The sequence below is a fragment of the Triticum dicoccoides genome, chromosome 6B (genome assembly GCF_002162155.2).
Source record: "Triticum dicoccoides isolate Atlit2015 ecotype Zavitan chromosome 6B, WEW_v2.0, whole genome shotgun sequence".
Taxonomy (NCBI): domain Eukaryota; kingdom Viridiplantae; phylum Streptophyta; class Magnoliopsida; order Poales; family Poaceae; genus Triticum; species Triticum dicoccoides.
This window is the reverse complement of record NC_041391.1, coordinates 676,343,842-676,351,640: the sequence shown is the minus strand read 5'-3', so window position 1 is coordinate 676,351,640 and position 7,799 is coordinate 676,343,842.

Sequence of the window (7,799 nt, the reverse complement as noted above, 5' to 3'; positions counted from 1 at the left end):
CATGGTGTGTTTTTGTTGGCTTGCACGATGTTTGGACTCCTGCATATCGCCCCCTAGTTTGTCTCGTGAATGCCAAAATTTGGGCGTCCAGACTACTCCGGGGACAGATAAGGGTCCCCATTGCTTTCAAAAATGAACAAAAGTGGTCCGGACAACATATACCAGAGCTTTACAGGTTTTCATCGAAGATGCCCTTAGAGCATCTACAGCCAGACATGCTAAATCCAGCACCTTATAGGCTCGCGGACGCGCCCGAATATGAGATACGCGGATGGGGAGGCACAGATTTAGGGACAGTGACCGGGCAATCCCTAAATCCATGCCTCCACAGCCGTGTATCTCATATTCAGCACCCTATATCCATACAAAAAAACATAGTACGTTGATCACCAAACAACCAAAATCGATAGGAAACAGACATATAAACGATACCAAACGGGCATAATTCACGTAACATCACCAAACGGGCATAATTCACATAACATCACCAAACGGCATAATTCACACAGTTCAACGATCTAGCACATTCTAACTAGATACTAGAGCTAGATTACGTAAAAGGAGAGAGAGCCGAGCTTCACCACTTCCTCGCCGACTCTTTGCCCTTCTAGTTGTCGGCGCTGTTGTAGGTGTCTGTGGCAGGAGGTGGGTCTACGTTGGACGCGCGCCCCCATCTTCCTTGCCATCTGCCTCTCGCGGCGGGCGGCGCGTGCCTCCGACTCTGGAGTCTACATCTGTGGCGCCATCCGAGCAGGCACTAGAACCCACAGCTGCCTGCGCGGAGCAGCGGCCGGAGGTGGAGGAGGCCGAAGGGCGGGCGGCGCCGATTGAGCAGCCCTCGCATATCCATGCGCGGGGCGGGTAGGGTCGGCGCCGGCATCGGCGCTGCGGCGACGGATTACAGGTGGCGTCGCACCTGACCCCGAGTTGCCGCCCGTATTGACCCACGAGCGCTCGAGCGTGATATGGAGCACTAGCTCGTCCTCGTCTCCGGAGCTACCGTCAGAGTGGCTTCGGTGCTGGACATGATCGTCGGCGCTCTGGGACGGTCGGATTGGGGAAATGGGAGTGTTGGGGAGCAAAGCGGATTGGAGTGAAGTGAGCCTAGGGTTTGCTCCAGAAGGGGATTTTGTGGGGTCGGGATGGGCCAACGGTAGACCAGGCGGTTGTCGCGGTCGCGCTTGGGCCGGCTCATATCCGCCATGCAGTTGGGTTCAATATGAGGGGTGACGGTTAGCCCGGACATTTGTCCACGGTTTGAGAACTCCGATTGATTTGCTTTTTTTGCGACAAGTCAGTGACCGGACGACCGATCCTGGCGTTTAATACGTGTTTAAAGGATTCGGCTGTAGATGCTCTTATGCAAGGGTACGAGACAAATGCAGCAATTGTAGACCCGCGTTTATATGGACAGTGCTCAACCACGATGAGTTGTTGCAAATCCAAAATGATCGACGAGGTGTTGCCAGAAACAAAAACAAAAAGGAACCGTTGCCCCCGGTGCGCTGCCAGCTGCCCCGCCGGCTGTCGTCATCACCCCTGAGGCCCTGACCTCTCCCGCCATAGCCGTCAGGCCCGTCGATGAGGGGGAGCGAGGTGAGCGACCGCACAGGGCCTCCAAAATCGTGGGGCCTCCATCGAGAGAAAATCCGCTTCGTGTACGATGCCTCCTTCCACTGAAAGATCGCTAGAAAAACTAAAAACTGACGTATGTGTGTTGACTAGATTTACGTGGTGTCTTTGCTGCATATACGGGGCATCCGGGCTGCTACTTATAGAGGCCCAAATAACAAATACTTACAGAAAAAAAGAAGGTTAGAGGCCCATCGAAACACTGGATACAGATCGCTAGAGCGAACTGCCGTCTCGGTCTCGCGACCGGCGATCCGAGATTGACAAAGCACCAAACCCTCGCCCTACGCGCGGCCCTAGAAGTCATGCCGGCGCCAGCGCAGTCACCTCCGATCCAATCCATTGCCGATCGTCTTGCTGCGTGAAGATGCAACAGTATGGACTGAGGATCCGTTGGTTGCTTCAACCAGGATTGAGGAACACATCAGGCCAAACTACGGACTATGTTCTAATCTCCAAAAGCAAGGTTCTTTTTTCAATTCATTTTCTTTGTATTTGAATGATCTAGTCATCTAGCGATCGACACTATTAGAAACTAATTAGATTATGTTTGATTAATGGTCAGTTATAATTTGTTAGGTTTTGTTTCTGAATCTTCACCATGTCTACTAGAATTAGGAAGCATGAATATGGTTCTGAAGAGCGTAAGATGTGAAGATTTTATTTCAAGAAATATTAGACAGATGCTCCTATTTGATAGAACATGAGGTCTGTTCATTGCTTTGCAATCCCTTTACCTTTTTAACATTAGTGTTTGATATATGCCTAAATAAGGTACACATAAAACAGACTTGAAATTATATAATAAATTGAGAGCATGATATATGCATACTAATACTACTTATGTTATGTGAATTGTTTGAAATTTTAGGTCACATTTTGGTTCTCGCCTGGGGCCTCGAATTTCTAGAGACGGCCCTGATAACCGTCGCTGAGTAGTAGTAATGGTAACAGCGATCGAAGCAGAACTGGCCGGATCACGACGCGCTCGTGCAGATGCACGCGATCCTTCACGTACACATCGCCGGCTCCACCATACATTCCTTCGCGCAGACTCCACGAACCAACCAACTTAAATGGGCACGAGTAAACAGGTTTGGTGCTGATGAACAATGCCATTACGGCGACCAGGATGCCGCCCATGCCACTGTGTCGAACATTCAGAGGTCGGCCGGGTTTCAAGCTGAGGCTGGTCACAATAGGAAGGAACTTAGGAGTAACATCACACATTCCAATACAATTTTGCTGATGTGGCACATATTTAATGAAGAGAGAGGTGCTTGTTGTAACTAGCTAAGTTACTGGAATATCACACACTTCAAGAAACAATGAGTCTATAACCTAATAAATACATCATTGCATGACACTACATAGATGTTCCTACCCACTATGGAGGTAGTAACATAGTCTAGGAAAGTGTGTAAGTTACTTGCTTATGTTCTTACACATTGTGACCAGCCTGAGCGGGGGCGATCCAACGGCCGGCTGCTGCCGCGTCACGTTGATGAGGTCCTAGTGGCGCCAACCAGACCATCACCTGCTTGGGTATGAAACGTTCGGAGATAACATTTTTTTTCTGGCATCGTCCATTCAGGGTGCCGGAAACGGTTTACTGGCAGCAACATGGGATGGGTTCTGCCATAATCGATGGGCGGCACCTGGGCTACACCCGGTTTTAGGCTACTCATACTGGAGAGTATCATATACTAGTATTAACATAAAGTAGTGTCATAGATGATCGTACTTATTGTCATGCATAACACAAAGTAGAATAGCATTTAACATGATATGATATCTATCTATCTATGTTACTCTAACCCTCCCTCTCTTCTTTAATTATGTGCCACATAAGCATGTTTGTTAGTCCCAAGTGCATGTTACCGGTTATGTTACCCCCACTATGGCCAGCCTTAGGATCCACATAGCCAAAGTTCCATCAATGCTTACGCTTCTAAACAACAAATTATGAATCAGTGCGTTTCAACGGAAACAACAGTATGTTCCAATTCGTTGGTGCAGAAATCTTCGGTGATGAGAAATCTTGTCTAAATTAGCAGTATTTTTTTAGCATTTTTTGACATTAGTCTTTTTAACATGACTAGTTAATACTTCATACGTTTCGTAATACTTGTCATGGTTATACTCTCTCCGTCCGGAAATACTTGTCATCAAAATGGATGAAAATGAATGTATCTAGAACTAAAATACATCTAGATACATCTATTTCAATGACAAGTATTTCTGAACGGAGGGAGTAGTTCGGATGGGGTATATTTTTGTACCTGCATAATACCACGATGCTAGTTAAAAAATTGACCAGATTTTGACAATGATATTCAAAAGATTATATTCTGAGTAAAAGATATTCAAAAAAAAAGTTGGCACGAGTCCTAAAATATTGGGGGTGGACCTACCTGCCTTGAACACAGGACCAAGTCCGGTGTGATGGCGTCTAGGCCCGCAGCTCAAACGCCCACTGCTTTATGCCCGAACCCCAGTTCTCCCCAGAATACCCCTCCAACTCTATATAGTGCGCCCAACCCGCGGCCCTTTCAGTTTACTCCAACAGTCCAACCTGATTCCAACGCTTGCACTCCTCGATCTATTCTCTCATGGCGACGACGACTGCGAGTAGGCCCAGCGGGCCGGTTCTGTCCATTCCCAGCTACCGCTCCGCCTCGCCCACCCGCGTCAAGCTCCCCGCCGGTGGCGCCACACGCTCGCCGGGCAAGTCCGTCAGCGTCTCGTCTTTCACTAATAGAAAAATGGGCTTTTGTTCCGGTTGGTAAGGCCCTTTAGTCCCGGTTTTTACTAATGCCTCTCCCCTTTAGTCCCAGTTCTTACACAAATCAGAACTAAAGGCCGCGGCCACGTGGAGCTCCACCTTTAGTCCCGGTTGGTAACACCAACCGGGACTGAAGGAAATTTTCTGATTTTTTATTTAATTTTTTTTTTGATTTTTTTATTTTCAAATTTCTGAATTATTTTAACCTCTAATCTCTAATCACCACCCCTCATCACTGCTCAATTTATCCTCTAATCTTTAATCATCCCTCATCATTTCAAATCATCTAACTTCCCGAATGGTCACACATCCTCCCACTCCCCCAGCCTGAGCACGCTTAACTTCCGGGTTCTATTCTCCCTCGTTTCCAAGTCTGCACTTGTTGTTTTCCTGACAATAGTAAGATGTCAATCCTATTAACCCTCAGGAATTTTGCTTGAGCATGAAGTGACACATTTCACTGTTTGAGTTTGAAACTATTGTTTTAAAAAACAATAACTATTTAGTCACACTAATATTTCTTGGATAATTAGTTTGACCACCGTTTGACCAGATTTGACCAAAATTGAAAATAACTGAAATAATTATTTTGTAACACTAATATTCTAGAATAATTAGTTTGACCATTGTTTGACCACACAGTTTAAATTTTTTTCGATTTTTTCCACTCTAGATCTTAAAAGCCCCGTAACTTTTTTCTGTTAGGTTTTTGAGGATTTTGAAAATGTTTAACGGGGTTCTCCTGGTTAAATTTGAATTTAACTTTTCGAGTAGATGATTTTTCATATAAAAAACTTTTTCATCTGAGTTCGTATGCAAAAGTTATGCCCATTTTACTAAATTCTAGAGAGATTTTGCAAATAAAGTCGAAATTCATAGTTGTAAATTTTCCTAACAACTAGACCACATATCACATGAAAACTTATTTTCTTTTATTTTTTTGACATTTTCATCATTTTCTTTTATTTTTTTAAAAACTGAAAAGGCGATCCAGGGGGTACAGTTTGAAAATGGGACATTTAGTACCGGTTCGTGCCATGAACCGGTACTAATGCCTCAAACCCCATTAGTACCGGTTCGTGGCTTGAACCGGGACTAAAGGTCTAACCTTTAGTCATGAACTGGTACTAATGGGCATCGCACCTTTTAGTCCCGGTTCGTGCCACCAACCGGAACTAAAAGGTCCAGACGTACCGGGACAAATGGCCCACGTGGCCCGACCGCCCCCCTGGGCTCACGAACCGGGACTAATGCCCCATTAATCCCGGTTCTGGATTGAACCGGGACTAATAGGCTAACCCGGCCTGGACCAAAGCCCTCTTTTCTACTAGTGTTCCTCCTCTGCCCCTTCGTCCTCTCTGCTCCGCTGTGTACAACTCTCTCTGATTTTGGATATGGATAATCATGAGTGACAAATTGGAGACACATACATGCATCTAATCTGTCCCTTGGCCGGAGGCTTATCCATCCATGGATCATGGATGATTTGCCGCAACAACTTTTTGCTTCTGTTTCAGTTTCTGGAGTGTGGATGCGTCTCGCCCCTGTTTCGGTTTTGGATAAGCTCCGCGAGAGGTCAGTGGCGTCTCGCCTGCGCTTCCTCCGTCACGCGGCCCCCATGGCCCCAACCGGACGGTTCAAGCCCCGCCCGATTCCAACGAGGTTTCTGTAGCATTTCATGATCTCAGTGATGAAGGAAGTGAGGCTGAACCAATGTTTTTCTGTGTGTATATTTTACTGTTGCGCAACGGACGGCGTAGCAGTTGCAATCCCTCCTACATCTTCTCAACTTGAGGAAGATAATGAAGATGTTGGAAGATCGGTGGGCGCGCACCTTTTGGATTGGCGTCAGTTGGCTCTCGTCTCTCTTTCAAGTGCAGTGCGTGCGGTGCTCCTTTCTCTAAATTAACCGACGAAAAATATTAATCATTAGCTATTTTAGATAAACTGACGGAATGCTGAAAAACCCTAAAAAATGTGAATTAATCATTAGCTATTTTCTGCTCAAAACTGGCTGTTTTTGTATGAACAGCCGGCTTATGCCTCGAACAGCCGACAAAAGCAAAACCCAAGTGAAGTTGCTGAGAGTGGAGTACATGTAACGAACTCGTTGAATATCTGAAGATCCAGTTGGTACGGCACTGCTACTACCCCCAACAAACTCGTTAAAAATCAGACGGGCATTCGCGGACGACGGCGGAGCAGGTCAACAGAACGCACGATCAGTTGGAATATCTGGATCGCGACATGCACCGTCGAAGGCCGAACTCGGCAGCAGTGACTCTCTTGCCCAAGCGCCAGGGCATGATCGAGTCAGTGCACAGTCACTCGGGCGGGAGTTATTCTGTGATCTGTCCGACAATGAACCTGGAGAAGTTCACTGCCGCTTCAACTGGGCAATCAATTATACTGGGAGATGTTTTCGCAGAAGCTCTGATAAGATTTTACCGGGAGATCGAGGGCTGGAGCTGGAAATTGACTTGGCAGTGGTGTGCACTGGCTGATGAAGACGTTGGTGGAGAATACACGCGTTGTAGGTGACGAACGGCGGCGAGCGACTCAAACTGATCTTAGATCAGAAAACCAAAAAGAAAACACCGATCAATGCGACCGACGAAAGAGAGAATCCGGATCAAGAGATCAGGAAAAAGTCTCTCTAGGGCAGCCGGTCAATACGACCGGCAGACGAACCCTAATTATGGGCGGCGCGGCCGCCGGCGCCGGTCATGGAGGCCGACTGCCCCCGGGGCGGCGCGTGGAGCGGAAGCTGTTGGTGGCGACTAGGGTTTGGATCAGTTAGGCTGATACCAAGTTAGAAGAGAAAGAAAGGATTGGTGGAATAGTGCGTTGTATTGCTTGAACTTCGTGGGCATATATATTGGAGTACATGGTCAACTTGGAGTACAAGACAAGCCGAAGCAAATCCTAGTCTATCTCGTCTTTCCTATAATCGAGTTCTTTACCCAAAACCACCACATTATGGGCTAGGGTAATAGATCGGTACCATATTTGAGGCAGGGCACAAAAAACCACCAGAATTGCGCCTAATACGTAACGCGGAGCACTGACGCTCGAATTTGGCCACGAAAACAACGGATCTGACCGGTTGGGCCCACCTGTCGGGCCAATGTGGCATATGCCTACATGGATAATTTGCTGAGGTGGTCGAAGGCCCACCTGTCGGCATCTCTCTTATTCCCCCCTCTCTCTCCCTCCAAGCCTTCTTCCCCACAGACCGCAACCAAGGCCAGCCGTACTCGTGCCGCCGCCGAAGCCTTAGCCCGACGAGTCATCACCGGCGAACTTCCCCGCCGCTCAGCTACTTGCCATCTGTTCTCCAGCCGCACTTCCAGCTACCTGTCATCCGTCTCGCCCGGATCCG